Below are 17,911 nucleotides of genomic sequence, written 5' to 3' on the forward strand. Positions count from 1 at the left end.
CACTTTCCTGGTCCAGGAGCCTGCCTAAAATAGGCAGGCAAAGGACAGATGCCTCGGGCAGCTACTGACTGCTACAGAGTCTCTTTGAAAGATGAAGGGTAAAGAAAAATGTTAAATCATGTCCTTCTATACTATAAAAGGAATACATTTATAATGGAGGAAAATGTGAAAAGTACAGACAGATATAAAGAAGAAAATTAAAATAATACAGAAAACCACCACCCTGAACAAACCATTTGTAATGTTGCCATATAGATATATATTCTTTTTATTGGAGTGTAGTTGCTTTACATTGCTGTGTCAGTTTCTGCTGTCCAGCAAAGTGAGTCAGCTCTACATATACACGTATCCACTCTTTTTTGGATTTCCTTTCCATTTTGGTCACCACAGGGCACCGAGTAGTTCCCTGTGCTATACAGTAGCTATTAAACATAGTAGTGTATATATGTCAATCCCAATCTCCCAGTTTATCCCACCCCACTCCCTTCCCCCTTGGTATGCATACGTTTGTTCTCTACATCTGTCTCTATTTCTGCTTTGCAAGTAAGTTCATCTGTACCATTTTTCTAGATTCCACATATATTCATTAACATGCGATATTTGTTTTTCTCTCTTTGACTTACTTCACTCTGTATGATAGTCTCTAGGTCCATCCACAGCTCTTCAAATGACACAATTTCGTTCCTTTTTACGATATTGCCATATATTTCTTTCTCCCTAAAAGAGCCAAGAATTCATGTGGTCCGGTGCCAGCAAGTAATCAAAAGCCATTGAGATCTTCACCTGAGATTCTTAAAGAAAATCAAAGGGAATCTCATTTATAATCAATAGAAACACTTCTTAAAATTGTCTTTCCCATTTCCATCCTCTTGTCACCTCCCACACCCTGCAGCTTCCCCAAAACTTCTTAGCCCTCACTCTCACCTACCAGCAAAAATCTCTCGTAAAGCCCAACATCAAGGGGTTTCTCTTCCCTTTTTCCCCTCCTCACCTTTTTCAAGTTTCTCTCTTTCCTCTCAGAGACTCTGCTTCCATTCCCAATAATAAATTAATTCAACTTGTTTCACTTCTTGCAGTTCATCTTTTCTTTCTGCCCATTTCCTCAATTCTACCTGGAAGAATCTGAGCTAAGCAGATACATTCCTTCCCACAGAAATTGGAGGAGAAGAAACCAAGCAATCAATGACAGAATACTCTTTCATGAGCAACAGGAGGAAAAAATATTGCAAAATATGCAAAGGCCCATAAGGTAACATCTTTTTAAAAAAGATCTTTAAATATTTAAAATATATTTTTCTACAAAACTCATTATACTGTAGGTGCAATTTTATATTGTGCTCTGTAAACTTTACATCAATGAATTCGTTCATTCAGCAAACAGTTTTGTGGGCTTACTGAAGAGTTGTGTGGGCTTGCTCACGAAGGAAACATCAATGAACAAAATAGGCAAGAATTCATGCACTCATGAAGCTTAGTCGATTAGTAAGGGATAGACAACAAATATAAGAGGAAGTTGTACGTTATGCTAAAAGGTCATGGATACGCTGTAATTTTTTTAAGCAAAGTGGGTCAAGAGTGCTGGGTAGAGGGCTGGTTCCTTCTCAGTTCAGTGAGGTGATTTATGGACACAGCCTTGAGCAAAGAGTGGGCGTAAAGCATGCAGGTTGCGAGGAGGTGCCCTCCAGCGGGGCCAGCACAGCCAGTACAACGGCCCAAAGACTGGATGGTGCTTGGCATTTTCTAGGAATAACAAGCAACCGAGTGTGGCCAGAGTTTGGATGTAGGATGTGAGAGAGCGAAGCCGTTGATAGTTCCGTGATTTTCAGCCTTTGACGACTACAAGAACAGAGTTGCCATTAACTGATGTAAGGCGAATGGTGGATGGAGCAGATTCTGGGAGGAATCTGGAGTGCAGATTTGGACTTGTTGCGTTTTAGATGGTTCTTAGCCATCAAAGTGGAAAAATAGGGGATGCTGTTGAGAAAAATATTTCCCTGGGTTTTTAAATATTATTAGAAAATCTAAATTTTAAATAGTTAATGCTTTATTATAAATTTAAAGAACTTTAAAAAGGGTATACAATGAAAACTAAGTTTATTTCCCTTTCCTCCACCTAGCCACCCATCTCTTCTCCCCAGATACATCCTCTTTTACAAATTTTTCATATATCCTTCCAGAAACCGTCTACACTTTTATAAGTATACGTTTTCCTTTTCTCTCCCATAAAATTTTAGCATGATATGAACACGATTTTCCACCATGCCTTTTTCACTTAACCCGATGTCTTGTAATATTTCCATATCAGTAAGGAAAGAGCATTGTCATTCTTCATAATGACATAATTTTCACAGTTTTCACTTGTATGAATACATGTAACGTATACAATATTATTCTTAACTCCCTTGTTGATAGACATTTAAGCTTTTGTTTCCAATCTTTTGCTGTTACAAGCAGTATTGAAAGACATAATGACCGTTTGTATATTTCATTTAAATGTGCAATTATATTTATAAAGCAAATATTTAGGAGTGAAATTATTGCTGAGTCAGAGGGTATGTGCATTTTTTTTTTATTTTTTTTTTTATTTTTTATTTTTTGCGGTATGCGGGCCTCTCACTGTTGTGGCCTCTCCCATTGCGGAGCACAGGCTCCGGACACGCAGGCCTAGCGGCCATGGCTCACGGGCTTAGTTGCTACACGGCATGTGGGATCTTCCCGGACCAGGGCACGAACCCGTGTCTCCTGCATCTGCAGGCGGATTCTCAACCACTGCGCCACCAGGGAAGCCCTGTGCATTTTTATTTAGCTAGATGGCACTACATTTCAATACAGCAAAGCATAAGAGGACATGTTTTCCTACACCCTCCCCAACACAGTGTGTTATTAAATTTTTTATAATTTTCTGATACAGTAAGTCTGAAAAAAATTTTTAAGAAAAATATTATCCCACAGTCATATTGTTTATGGTTTCTGCAGTATACTTTAAAAGGCCTTCCTCTCTCTGAGTTTGCTCTTTAAAAAAACTGCCCAATTTTTAAAGGTACATTTATTATTTTTTTTTCTTTATATCTTTCATATAGAATTAATTGGCGGGAAGGTGTGAGGTAGGGATCCAGTTTTTCTTTCCAAATGGCTGTCCAGTTGTCCTAATATTTTTTCTCTCTGATCAGAAATGCCACCTATAAGATTTAATAAATTCCCACATACTCTGGTGTTTATTTCTGAACATTTTCTCCTTTTCCATTGTTCTGCCTCTCTCCTATGTTCCACATTAATTTCATTACTCAGACTTTACGCTTTGTTTTCATAGTTGGTTGGATGAATTAACCCTCATTACTTATATTTTCTGAAGTTTTGGCTTTGAACAGTGGCAGACTCTTGGCATATTAACGCCTTTCTGACTAGAGAAGGGTTGCCATTTGACTTTCCAACTGGTACTGTAATAGCATGGCTAGCTCACTACACTTCTGTGAGCACTAAGTATTTTGGGGTTCTTAAAAGTTCCACTTCATATTTCAAAAGTGGTGAATACTTCATTTTTCCTGTGTTCATGGTACTCTGGTATTCCTTCTGTGAATCATCAAGTCACGACTTTTGCCCATTTTTATATTATATGTCCACCTTTTTCTTAAACTTTTAAAAGATGGTCATATAGTAAGATTATAAAAGGAAATTTAGAAAGAAAAATATTCTCATATATTCACAACACAGTTCTTTTCCCTTTATTTTTTTTTAAAGATTTTTTTCAATGTGAACCATTTTTTTAAAAGTCTTTATTGAATTGGTTACAATACTGCTTCTGTTTTATGTTTTTGGTTTTTAGGCCACAAGGCATGTGGGATCTTAGCTCCCCGACCACGGATAGAACATGCACCCCCTTAACTGGAAGGCAAAGTCTTAACACCGTACCACCAGGTAAGTCCCTCTTTTCCCTTTAACACAGGGGTTTGGAAACTGACCTGTGGGCCAAATCCAGCCTGCAACCTGTTTTTGTAAATAAAGTTTTATTAGAACGCAGCCATGCTCATTCATTCACATACTGTCTCTCTATGGTTGCTTTCACACTATGGGGCAGTACTGAGTAGTTGTGACAGAGACCATCTGGCCTGTAAAGCCTAAAATATTTCCTATCTGGCCCTTTACAGAAAAAGTTTGCCAAGCTTCATTTTAAAGTATTATCTAAAGTTGTATTCAAATGTGTGTGTATTAAAACGTTGTAACAATTGTTGAGAATCTATTTCAAGATTTCTCTTTTCATTTTGTCAGGTAGAGTTTTTAATTTTACTATTTAGTATTTGTTTTCATTATTTCAACATCTGATCAATAATCTGTCAAGAAGTAGTATCATTCACAAGTGGTTTAACCATTAATTGCTTATTTGACTACATGCTGCCTTATTCCTAACAGGATTAAGTCAGTTATTATATTTCTGTTGTATAATGATGTTCTTATAAATAGCACCGAAGTGAACACCTTCATACGTAAATTTTTCATCTCTTTGAGAGATGTCCGTTGGAGAAAATATCCAGAAATAGTATTTGAAAAGCAATTGACAGTAATCTGACAGGTCATCAAAATGGTCATCCTTTAACTCACTTATCATGTTTCTGGAAATGTTTTCCAGTTCAATAAGGCATGATGAGGCTTTTATTCTAGGAAATAGACATATATGAATGAGTCCAAAGTAGATGGAGGAACAGAAACAGGCTCACAGACATAGAGAACAGACTTGTGGTTGCCAAAGCGGTGGGGTATAGGGAGGGATGGACTGGGAGTTTGGGGTTAGTAGATGCAAACTATTACATATAGCATGGATAAACAACAAGGTCTTACTGTATAGCACAGGGAACTATATCCAATATCCTGGATAAATCATAATAGAAAAGAATATTTTAAAATGTATATATGTGTATAACTGAGTCACTTTGCTGTACAGCAGAAATTAACACAACATTGTAAATCAACTATACTTCAATAAAAAACAAAAAATACCTGGAGGAGATGGAGGGTAAGAGAAAGGATCTAGTACTCTTAAGGTCTTACCCTATGCTAGACACTTTGTAAGAAATGTACACATATCATGCAATTTAATCTTTACAAAGCCATTTGGAGTAGGTATTGTCATCCCTACTTTTCACCTAAGAAACCCAAGGATCAGAGAGTTTGACACAACATTGTAAATCAAATATACTTCAATTTAAAAAATATTTAGGGCTTCCCTGGTGGCGCAGTGGTTAAGAATCCGCCTGCCAATGTAGGAGACACGGGTTCGATCCCTGGTCCAGGAAGATCCCACATGCGGCAGAGCAACTAAGCCCGTGCACCACAACTACTGAGCATGCGCTCTAGAGCCCGCGAGCCCCAACTACTGAGCCCGCGTGCCTAGAGCCCGTGCTCCGCAACAAGAGAAGCCCCCACAATGAGAAGCCCACGCACCGCAACGAAGACTAGCCCCCTCTGTCCGCAACTAAAGAAAGACTGCAACGAAGACCCAACGCAGCCAAAAATAAATTAATTAATTAAATGAAATGAAATTTTAAAAACTCTTAAAAAAATTTTTTTAAAAGGGATTAGAGGGACTTCTCTGGTGGTGCAGTTGCCTGGTGGCAACTAGTTAAAGCATGTGCACAGCAACAAAGACCCAATGCAGCCAAAAATAAATAAATTAATTTTTTTAAAAAAAAGGGTTAGAGAGTTTGGGAAACTTATCCATGCAAGTGGCAGGCCTGGGATTCAGATGTGTTTACCTGTCTTCAAAGACCCATGTGCTGATGGGGCTTCCCTGGTGGCACAGTGGTTGAGAGTCCGCCTGCCGATGCGGGTGACACGGGTTCGTGTCCTGGTCCGGGAAGACCCCACATGCCGCGGAGCGGCTGGGCCCGTGAGCCATGGCTGCTGCGCCTGCGCGTCTGGAGCCTGTGCTCCGCAACGGGAGAGGCCGCAGCAGTGAGAGGCCCGCGTACCGCAAAAAAAAAAAAAAAAAAAGACCCATAAGCTTTCCACTACCATCCTTTAAGGTATGCATGAGTGTCTAAAGAAATACTGAGTGGACCCTTAGCAAATATTTCTGCCTGAATCTGAGTAGGCGCTGAGGAGACAGCAGAAGCAGACAGCGATGGCAGTGTGCTCCATCGGGCACCTTGTCTCAAGTCCACCCTCCCCCTTGTCCTCCCTTCCTCCCTTTCTCCCCCTGGAGTTCCCTGAGCATCAGTCTGACTCCTCTCCCCTCCCTGCCCTCATCTCTCTGAGGTTCCTGGAGCACCTGGGACCCCAAGTCCCTTCTCACTCTCCCCTCATGCTGCACCCAAGCACCATGCCCACTACAGGCTCTCCTTTCACCCCACCTGGTTATCTGCCACCCCAAGGACATGCAGCCATGACCTTGGCATGTAGAGTCTCCACTGTGTCAACACCCAGGCCATTCAGGCAAAGCAGAGCAAGAATGGGGATGGGGAGAACATGAGAACTCTGGGTGACACTAGGGCCCTTGCACTTAACGAACGGGGTTGTCAGTGTGTGAGTGTGTATGTGTGTGTGTGTGCCCTTTAATGACTGTGAGTTACCGTAGGGGGTATGGCTCCATGTGTGTGGTTCAGTAAATATGAGTGCAGGCATCTATGCAGACAAACACGTACATGTGTCTTTCTGCATGCATCTACATGCGTATCGGGGATGCCTTTTTACGAATGTTAGTGTGTATAAGCATATCTGTATTAGTGGTCATGTAGGTGAGAATTAAGCTCTACTGAGTGTCTTTTGTTTCTGAGAATAAAAAAATACTCTGCAAATGTATATCTTATTGTGGGGAGGGGTGGGGCTAAGTCTAGGAGCTAAGATTCTTGGGTATGACTGTTTCCCTAGAACAGGATGCCTCAACTTTGGCCTTACTGACGTTTTAGCCCGGGTGTTGTGGGAGCTATCCTATGCATTGTAGGATGTTTAGCAGCATCCCTGATCTCTCCCCACTAGATGCCCGTGGCGTGCCCATGCTGTGACAACCAATTATGTCTCCAGATTTTGCCAAGCATCCCGTGATGCGCAAATTTGCGCCCAGAGAACCACTGTCCTGGACCAGTAGTTCTCATCGCTGGCTGCACGTTCAACTCGCCTGAGGAGCTTACAAATGCTCAGACTCCACCTCAGGTCACCCAAACCAGGATCCCTGGCAGCTGGGGCCTGAGCAGCAGGAATTTTAGAAGCTCCTTGGGAGTTCTCTAGTGTGATTCTAACATGCAGCCTTGGTGGAGGACCCTTGCCTTAATCCAGTGGTTCTCACACTAGAGCATGCACCAGAGTCACCCCGAGGCTTGTCAAAACACAGCTGGCCCAGCCCACCCTCAGAGTTCCCGATGCAGGTGGCATGGACAAGGCCAGAGAACTTGCATTTCTAACAAGTTCCCCAGATGAGAACCACTACCCTAGAAAAGTGACATTCAGACTTTGGTGTACACAGGGACAACCTGGAGAGCTGATTGGAAATGTCCATCTTGGCGCCCAAATATTCTGACTCTATATATCCTGTGCAGGGCTCAGGAATTAACTTTTTAACCAGCAGTATCCAGGGTTATTCTGATGCAGGGGTTCTGGAAAACCATTTCAGGCAACTCTGCCACATGTCAGACAGAAGTTCAGTGGCAGAGTGGGAGGTACTGGGTGTGACCAGTGAGGCTCGTTTTCTGGAAGCAGGCTCAGTAAGGTTGGGGGTAGGGTGGCTGAAGCTGGGCTAGGAGGACTATCTCAGCAGCAGGAGCACAGGGCCCAGGTATCATCTCTCCCTGATATCTAAACGGGAGGGAAGGGCTATGGCCCAGGTCAAGAATGCAGCACCCAGCCCAAACCCCTCCTACTGAACTACCATACGACCCAGCAATCCCACTACTGGGCATATACCCTGGGAAAACCATAATTCAAAAAGAGTCATGCACCCCAGTGTTCATTGCATCTCTGTTTACAATAGCAGGGTCATGGAAGCAACTTAAGTGTCCGTCAACAGATGAATGGATAAAGAAGATGTGGTACATATATACAATGGAATATTACTCAGCCATAAAAAGGAACGAAACTGAGATATTTGTAGTGAGGTGGATGGACCTAGAGACTGTCATACAGAGTGAAGTAAGTCAGAAAGAGAAAAACAAATATAGTATATTAACACATATATGTGGAATCTAGAAAAATGGTACAGATGAACATATTTGCAAAGCAGAAATAGAGACATAGATGTAGAGAACAAACATGTGGACAGCAAGGGTGGGGAGTTGGGGTGGGATGGATTGGGAGATTGGGATTAATGTATATATGCCACTGGGTATGAAATAGATAACTAGTGAGGACCTGCTGTATAGCATGGGGAACTCTACTCAGTGCTCTGTGGTGACCTGGATGGAGGGAAATCCAGAAGGGAGGGGATATGTGTACGTATATGGCGGGTTCACTTCGCAGTGCAGCAGGAGCTAGCACAACATTGTAAAGCAACTATACCCCAATTAAAAACAAACAAAGAAGTGCTAAGAACTCGAAGAGAAGAACACCTGATGGCTGCTGTCCTGCCCCTCAGACACTGCTTAATCGATTGAGACCCTCATGACCTCACAGTTCCACCACGGGGGCAGTGCTCCGTGCCCAGGGCAGCCGACATGCCCTCTCCCTGCAAGGCTGCCGGACCCTCTCACTCATCTTCAGAGGCCCTGCATGGCCTTCTCTGAGCCTCAACCACCCTGAGGAATTTTCTGGAATCTCCTCATATGCTCCCACTGCACTATTGGGGCATTTTTCTTCCGGAATGGCTTGGTTTCATGTCTTTCTCCTCCACTAGACTGTGAACAGAGACCACCCCTGCTCCTCTCTGTGTCCCCAGGGCCCAGTAGAAGAGGGTCAGCTTGTGCCGACTGCTCTATATGACCTAAGGCAGCATACACACTTACCCCCATCACCTTCACAAAAGACTCTGGCTGCACCTTGACCAGGAAAGCTCTAGCACTTCACCTGGAGCCCCGCACACTGTAGGTGTGACCCAGCAATTGAACAAATGGATGTCATCCACTGATCTGTCACCCTCTTTCAGTTCTCATCAGAGTACTTACCACTGTGTGAATATGTTCATATTAATTAGCTGTATTATTTTCCTTTCCTTATCGGAATGGAAGCTCCAGGGTAGCAGGAATATTTCCTGCCTTGTTCTGAGCTCTACTTGGCACCTATGACAATAAGAATAGCAATTAGAGCAATCTATGGGGTATTGCCTCTTTGTGGTATGGCATGGATGCATGAATAAATTAATGAATGAATGAAATGACACATTAGAAAAGAGAGCATTCCTAATTAAAAACTATGCTGAGATAACATCTTTTACACATACTGATGAAAATACAAGAGTTGAATAATACAAGCTGCCGGCAGGGATATGGAAAACCACTTTCACAGACTGTTAGTAGGGATGAAAAATGACACAGTTCCTATGAGGGGAACTTGGCAATGTCTAGCCAAACTGCATATGTTATTGCCATTTGACCCAGCTAAGGCATGTCTAAGAATCGATCAAAAAGATACACTGGCAAATGGAATAAATTACACATGCATGGGCTATTTATTGTAGCACTGTTTTTGCGATAGCAAAAAGGAAAACTGAAACAACACAAATGTCCATCAATAGAGGACTGGTTGAATAAGTTACTGGTTGAATAAGTTATGCCATGGGGTTCGATGCCATTGTAGAAATGAATGAGGACAACCGGCGATTCCACTTCTAGGAATCTAGCCAATAGAAATAAAAGTATATGTTCATACAAAGATACATATGTGAATATTCATAGCAGTGTTATCCATAATAGCCCCAAACTGGAAGCAATCCGAATGCCCATTGACGGGTGAATGGATGAACAAAATGTGGTACAGTCATACAGTGGAACACAATTAGACATTTAAAATGAACACAGTGCTGACACATTCTGCAGCATGAATGAAGCTCAGAAACATTATGCTAAGTGAAAGAAGTTAGACATAAAAGACCATATGACCACATAAAATATTTAGAAAAAGCTGTTTTAAAGAAAAAAAAAGCCGACCAGTGGTTTCCTAGGGCTGGGGTTGTGAGGATTGACTACTGATAGGAACTTTCTGGGGTGAAGGAAATGTTCTAAAATGCACCGTGGTTATGGTTGCACAACTCTATAAATTTACTAAAATTATTGAATAATATACTTATAATGAGTAGATTTTATGCTATGTAAATTATAACTCAATAAAGCTGTTAAACCAAAATGGTTAAGGAAGACTTCCATGTGCTACCGTGGAGGGCTCTCCAGGCTACAGTGACAAATTTAAATTTAAGGAAAAAAAAAAAAAGCATAGTACAGAACAGCATTTAGAGTGAGCTACCTTTTCCACAAGGAAGTAGATGTTCAAAAAAGGAACAATGGAAGTACAAAACAAACATTAATTAAAATGTTTATCTGTAGGGAGAGGAAAAAAAACAGAATGGGGGTCACGTGGAAGGAAGCAAGATTGGTTTTTGAATTCTAGAAGCTAGGCTTCTCTTGTTTCATAGTTTCGAATTTGGAACTGTGAAAAATAGTTCATATAATTAAATATATAAAATAAATCAGGGACTTCCCTGGTGGTGCAGTGGTTAAGAATCGACCTGCCAAGGCAGGGGACACGGGTTCAAGCCCTGGTCCGGGAAGATCCCACATGCTGCAGAGCAACTAAGCCCACGCGCCACAGCTACAGAACCTGCGCTCTAGAGCCCATGAGCCACAACTACAGGGCCTGCGTGTCACAACTACTGAAGCCCGTGTGCCTAGAGCCTGTGATCCACCACAAGAGAAGCCACCGCAACAAGAAACCCAAGCACCGCAATGAAGAGTAGCCCCCACTCGCCGCAACTAGAGAAAGCCAGTGCAGCAACGAGGACCCAAAGCAGCCAAAAATAAATTAAATAAATAAATAAATAAATAAATAAAATTGAAAATAAATCAACAAGAAATGTAATCCCTAAACTGGAAGCAAACTGAAACAAACTCAATGTCAAGTTTGTTGCATGACTACCAGAGAATTCTTTCAAGTTGCTCTACTGTATAGTATCTTGACTCTTCGTGGTGGGAGGGGCAGCACGGGCTGACCTGGATGCTGAGTTAAGCTGCGTGGGGAGGGCATGTGTGTTCCAGGAGGTGGCAGTGGCTGAGCTAGCTCCCCAGCACAGGGTGCCCGTGGATAGTTATATTACGGTCCTCACGCATAGCAGATATACACAACAGAGTGCAAGGGCCATGGTGTCAGCAACTCTCTCAAATGATTCAGGGGGGCAAAGCTAGCTTTTCGAACTGTTCTTGCAACTTTTTGGAAAGTTTGAAATCATACTTAAAAGGAGAAAGAAAAAAGAACGAAAGAATGAATGTACACTGTGGGGTGTTTTCCAATATTAAAATCAGTTCTCTGATTCTCCAGACACCAACTGGGTGTCCAAAGATTCAGTTCCATCCTGACGTTCAGTCCCAGAGTCAGCGCAGACCTCACAGGTTTAGGGCTCAGTCTCACGAGACGACCCCCACTTCAGATGCCTGTTGCAAGTCCCGAGCCACCAGTATTTCTGTCCAATCAGCTAAAAATGGGAGGTTCCCAGAACTCTCTCCTCAGGTTTGATAATTGGCCAGAATGACTCACCGAACTCTGAAACACACTTTCTTTACATTTATTGTAAAAGATACAACTCAGGAACAGCCAAATGGAAGAGATGCACAGGCAAGGTATGAGGAGAGGGCGTGTAGCTTCCATGCTCCCCCAGCACTTCTGTGTGTTCACCAACTCGGAATCTCATTGTTTGAAAGTTTTTATAGAGTTCACTCTCCAGCCCCCTAGGTTGGAGAGCAGGGCTGAAAGTTCCCCCTTCTTATCATGTGGCCTTTCTGGGGATAAGCCCCATCCTGAGACCTTGTAGGCACCCCACCCTAAAGTCATCTCATTAGTATAAACTCCAGTGTGATCGGAAGAAACCATTACGGACAAAAACCACTCCTATCCTTGGCTCAAGAACCTGGGATAAAGGCCAAATATATATATTTTTTTATTATACCGTAGGCACCAACCTATTTTTCTGAAAATTAGTAACTAAAGAGGAAAAATCAGACAAATATCTTTCTTTATTCTGTATGGACAGTATTTTAGGGTCACCAAATAGTTAATCAGGGAAAATTCATCTTTAGAGAAGTTTTCCAGCTAGTAAAGGGAGAAGCAAATGATTGAATTAGAAGAAAATCACTGCTTTGTCACCTCTAATGGAATAATGGATGGAGGCTGCAGTCATCAGTAGATGGTAACCCTTTTGGAAGCTTTCAAGTTGATGGATTAGACTGATGACTCCCAAACTCATGGACCAGTCTTAACATCATTAAAAGTGGGGCAATCAGACACTACAGGCCTCCTGATAAGATGTAATAATACTCTGAGCCACTGATGACTAATTTTTGCTGTTATAAAAACTGAACCAGGCAAAAAGAAAAAAGAAAAACGGAACCTGAATCAAATCAAGTCTCTAGAGCCTCCAGATAAGCAGTTCTCAACTGGGGGGTGATTGCCGCCCCCAGGGAACATTTGACAATGTCTGGAGACATTTTTGGTTGTCACAGCTTGGGGGTGGGGGAGTGCTAATTGCATCCTGTGTGAAAAGGCCAAGGATGTTGCTAAACATCCCACTGTGCACAGCTCCCCACAACAAAGAACTATCTGGTCCAAAATATCAACAGGGTAGGGTTGAGAAACTCTGCTCTAGATCTAACCTTCTTACAGGAAATATGGGAGACCAAACACCACGTTAAGTGATGCCAGAAGGATGCTATCAGCCAAATCCAGAATGCTAGAAATTTTACAGCACAAATGATCCCATTACTTCAACAACAACAAATGTAGTAAAAATGGAAACAGAAAGGGACACTAAAATAAGTTTTGATATGTCTTTCTTAGAGACATATCAAAAACTACAATGTGTGGACATAATTTGGATCTTGATTCAAACAAAGCAGCTGTGACATGAAAATATTTTGAGAAATTAGGGGAAATGTGGACACAGGCTGGGTTTTAGATGATATTAAGGTGTTATTAACTGTGTTACATGTGATATTAGTGTTGAGGGTTTTTTTAAGCCTACCTTTATTAGGGATGCATATTAATTATTTACAGATAAATGTTGTGATGTCTGGAATTTGCTTAAAAACAACAGTTCTGAAAGTGAGGTCTATAGACCCTTAAGGGGGATCCCTGAGACTCATTCAGGGGTGTGCAGAATCAGCCTACTTTTGTAACAATATTAAGATGTTATTTATCTTTTCCACTGCTTTGACTGACATTTGCACTGATGGTGCGAAAGCAATGGTGGGCAAAGCTGCTAAAGTACATATCAAGAGAGTGGCACCAAACCGACCTAATCAGTGTATTCTTTACTGTCGCATAGTGACAATTTTTTTAAAAGCCAGTTTCACTTAAAGATGTACTGTATGAAGCAATAAAAACTGTTAATTCTCTTAAATCTTGAACTTTTAGAATATGTCTTTTTATTTTTGTTTGTTTGTTTTGCGGTACGCAGGCCTCTCACTGTTGTGGCCTCTCCCGTTGCAGAGCACAGGCTCCGGATGCGCAGGCCCAGTGGCCATGGCTCCTGGGCCCAGCCGCTCCGCGGCATGTGGGATCTTCCCGGACCGGGGCACGAACCCGTGTCCCCTGCATCGGCAGGCGGACTCTCAACCACTGCGCCACCAGGGAAGCCCTAGAATATGTCTTTTTAAATATACCATGTGAACTCAGATGTTCATCAGTGGGTAAATAGTTTCACTGTACATTGCACAGAATTGCACAGAATACTACTCAGCAAGGAAAAGAAACGATTGATACAGTAAATAAATCTCCAGTGAAAAAAGCCTATCCCCAAAGATTACGTGCTGTCTAATCCATTGTATATAACATTATCAAAATGATAAAATTATAGTGATGGAAATGGATTAGTGGCTGGCAGGGATTAAGGTGTGTGATGGGGTAGGAGGGAGGTGGGTGTGGTTATAAAGGGCAACATGAGGGATCCTGGTGGTGATGAAAATCCTCTATATTTTGACTGTAAGTATATCAATATTTTGGTTTTGATATTGTTCTGTAGTTTTGCAAGATATTATTAGGGGAAACCACACGTGAATCTACAGTTATCTCAAAATAAAAGGTTTACTGGAAAAAAACAATGAAACTGGGGGGGGGAAACCCCTTTGTATGTAGCAACCCAGAAAAATGCCTATGATATAACCCGAAGTGACAGGAGCCGCTGACAAACTTTCTTGTTTCATAGTGATGGCAGTTCTGGAATAAGCATGCTTGTTGAGGGAAAGAGACTGGAAGGCAACGTACGTTGAGTCAGAGGATTGAAATCAACCTGTTATTTGTCTGTCTGTCTGTCTGTCCGAACATTGGTCTCCTTCGGTCCTTCCTGGTTCTCCAGTGGGAGACGGACAAGGAAGAGGGTGGTTGCAGTGTAGGGTGCTGAGTCTGGGGAGGGTCTGTGCACTATGCGTGGAATTATGGGTAATGTTTTCTTCTTATCTCCAAGTTCCAAACGTGATATAGCTATATGAATTTTTTATGATGGAGGAAGTTATATATTAAAAAAGGAAACCACATGAGCAAAGTAAAGCCCTTCTGCTAGCCATTCTTGGGGAGCTCATAGGGTGCACGGGTTACTGCCCAGTGGTCTGACAGCAGCTCTGGGTTCTAGGGAATCAGCGGGTGGGGTGGGATGGGCTCTGAGCCCTTTGCTGCTGGGGCTTTCCCCTGCACTTCCATGACACAAGCGCATCCTAGAACCAGATGGCAGGTGGTGGGCCTCACAGGCCAGACACACCTATTCTAGCCTGTTCCGCCACAAAGAAATAAATCAGAAGGAAATTTCCAGGCAGCAGTGGGGCGGGGACTGTCACAGGAGCCCATGTCTCTGTTCAGCAGTGATGTCCTCACCCAAACATGTCCCATGTCAGGTTCTGTGATATTGAGATTTATAATAAGAAACATATATTTGGTCTTCCTCTCTGTTTCTGGCACAGAGCCCCTAAAACCTTTGGAATTTCCTAACTGATAAGAGCAATAAAGGTATTTCATGTTCATAACAAAAAAATATATATATATGCCATGTGACAAAATAAGAAGTATCCATAAAGGAGTTCCCTGGTGGCCTAGTGGTTAAGATTTGGCACTTTCACTGCGGAGGCCCGGGTTCAATCCCCGGTCGGGGAACTAAGATCCCTCATGCCATGTGCGCAGCCAAAAAAAAAAAAGAAAGAAATACCCATAAAGCACTTCTGCTACATATCAAAGGATAATTGTCTCAAGGAAACATACTTGTGGTTTTATTTGAGTTTTGAGCTGAACTAGCTGCTTTTTCCATGGAGCATGATGTTTACTTGCAAAACTGACTAACAGATGAATTACAGTCGATTCCGACTTGACTCTATTGGGTATCTGGCAGACATTGTCCCCGAAATGTACAGTCAGGTGTCACTTTAAGTAAAATAATGGATGAAATTTGATGCCAGTCAAAAAATTTGAACTTCCAAGTGAAAATTAGAATATAAGGAAAGTTGTGTCTGCCAGCTTGCCAGAATGTAAAGACATTCTGATGAAATTGGTGATGATATTAACAAATATAAGTTTTTGATATTGTGTAACGAAACATGTCATAAAACCTTTGGAAAATCTACATAACTTAGTCAACTAATATTTTCCAGATAATTAAGGCATGATTAGACAAAATCAGGTCTGAGTAAAAAAACCAGTCAAAGTGCAAGAGAGAAAAATAGATTTTAATGTAACAAGTTACAAGAAGCTCACTGATATAATTTCAGATTCCACAGTGCAACTAACATTTAAGAAACCAGTATTTATCAGGTTTCAGTACAGTATCAAAGAGGAATATCCACAAATATATGAAAAGACTATGAAAATATGCCTTTATCTTCCAACTACGTATCTGTGCAAGGTCAGATTTTCTTCTTGTATTTCAACCAAACAACATATTGTAATCACCCAAATGCAGAAGCAAACACAAGAATTCAGCTCTCTTCTATTAAGAATCCAGTTGTCTTCTATTAACCAGACATTGGAGAGACTTGTAAAAAATGTAAAACAATGCCACTCTTCTTACTAGTTTACATATAGTTATTTTTCCTTAAAAAGCATGTCATTTATGTTAACATGTAATAAGTGTTATAATTTTTACATGAATTAATAAGTAAATATTTTAAAGTTTCTCAGTTTAATATCTAATATAAGTATCAAAAATTTAACTCACATAAACCAAAACTTTTGGGGGTCCTTCATATTTTTTGAAAGTGCAAGGGAGTCCTGAGTCCAAAAAGTTTGAGAAACCCGCCTTTAAAATGATCATGATATAGCACAGGGAACTATACTCAATATTTTGTAATAACCTATAAGGGAAAAGAACCTTAAAAGTTTTATATATAAAACTGGATCACTGTGCTGTATACCTGAAACTAACACGATATTGTAAATCAACTTTACTTTGGGACTTCCCTGGCAGTCTAGTGGTTGAGACTCTGAGCTTCCAGTGCAGGGGGTGTGGGTTCCATCCCTGGTCCGGGAAACTAAGATCCCACATGCCGTGTGGCGCAGCCAAAAGAAAAAAATCAACTATACTCCAATAAATAAATAAATAATTAAATAGGTTTTTTTTAAAGAATGGCAAAAAAATTTTTTAAATAAAATAAAATGATATTGAACAAAACCAAACAAAAAGGTGTTGAGGGGAAGGAGACTTATATGTATTTTGAAGCTGGGGACTGGATGCATGGAGATTCTTTTGTACTATTCTCTCTCTTCTTAGTACGCTTCAAATTTCTGTAATTAATTATGTTTTTAAAGAGAGCATTTCCCTCCCTGGGATGTTGATAACTACACCTGCCCATGCTTTCCTTTGATTTCAGGGCCTGGGAACCCAGCCAGAGGTAAGAAAATCCTCTGTAAGCAACATGGAGTTCCCACTCCTTTCCAAGGGTGCCTAAGGACAGGGACCTGGAGGGTGAAGGAAAACAACGTCAGATCAAATGCCCTTACCTTGGGCCAAGACTCCCAGCTCATTGCAGGGGTATCTTTGATGGCCATGCCTAGTGGCCCCCGGGAAATCACAGTGGAAGTGGGAAGGGTCTGAGGTCACTTCTCTGCACCACTAGACATGTGCTGAGGACCACAGACTCCTCTCTGGGCTGCAGTTGGACCAGATGATCTTTGAGAGCCTTTCCAGCTAAAGCACTCTGTGAAAAGCTATTCCTCTCGGTCCCAGGAGTTTCCATTCATTTAGTAATTATAAGTGTTGATTGTCTCTCAAGCATCAGGGTCTGCCTCGTACAGGACAAGAATACAAAGCATAGCAGCATCTGTGATTTCAGTGACAACAGAAGACCCAGATGCCCTGGCCACCCTTCCATCTTTGTATTCCCAAAATTCAACTATTAATGTAACACGGATTTGATTTCTTTCGAAATGACTCACTGACACTTTAACAGGGAGATGAGTCTGACCCTTTCCAAAGATATAAACCAAAGGGGAGGGCTGTATTGGCAGAGAAGATATTTAATTTTATTTGAGACACATCAATTTTATGGCTCTAGGGGATGTCTTAATGGAAGTGTCCAGTTGGGTATATTGATTGGGAGCTCAGAAGAGCCATCTGAATTAAGAGGTAGAGATTTGAGAATTGACCACATTTACAAAGTAGTGAAGATATGTTTGGGTTCAATCAGAGTCTCAGAGAGGAGAAGAAGCAAGGAGGAAGGCTGAGGAAAAGCACATTCAAGGAGGGACACTTACGAAGGGGACCAGCAAAGAATGAGCAGAGGGGAGGAGATAGGAGGGAGCCCAGGAAGCGGGA

General features: G+C 41.6%; 1 long non-coding RNA gene across 4 annotated transcripts in view; it reads left to right on the forward strand.

Annotated features, from left to right (window-relative positions):
- Window positions 1-17,911, forward strand: part of LOC136793855 (uncharacterized) — a 66,376-nt gene that overhangs the window by 9,580 nt on the left and 38,885 nt on the right. For 3 of the 4 annotated variants that reach the window (XR_010839860.1, XR_010839863.1, XR_010839861.1), the window contains exons 3-4: window positions 1,077-1,249; window positions 3,824-4,005. This is a non-coding gene — a long non-coding RNA (uncharacterized lncRNA). Of the gene's footprint in view, window positions 1-1,076; window positions 1,250-3,823; window positions 4,006-17,911 lie in introns of those variants that run through there. The other variant, XR_010839862.1, reaches the window with a different exon arrangement.

Source organism: Kogia breviceps, chromosome 3, assembly GCF_026419965.1.
Source record: "Kogia breviceps isolate mKogBre1 chromosome 3, mKogBre1 haplotype 1, whole genome shotgun sequence".
Lineage (NCBI taxonomy): Eukaryota > Metazoa > Chordata > Mammalia > Artiodactyla > Physeteridae > Kogia > Kogia breviceps.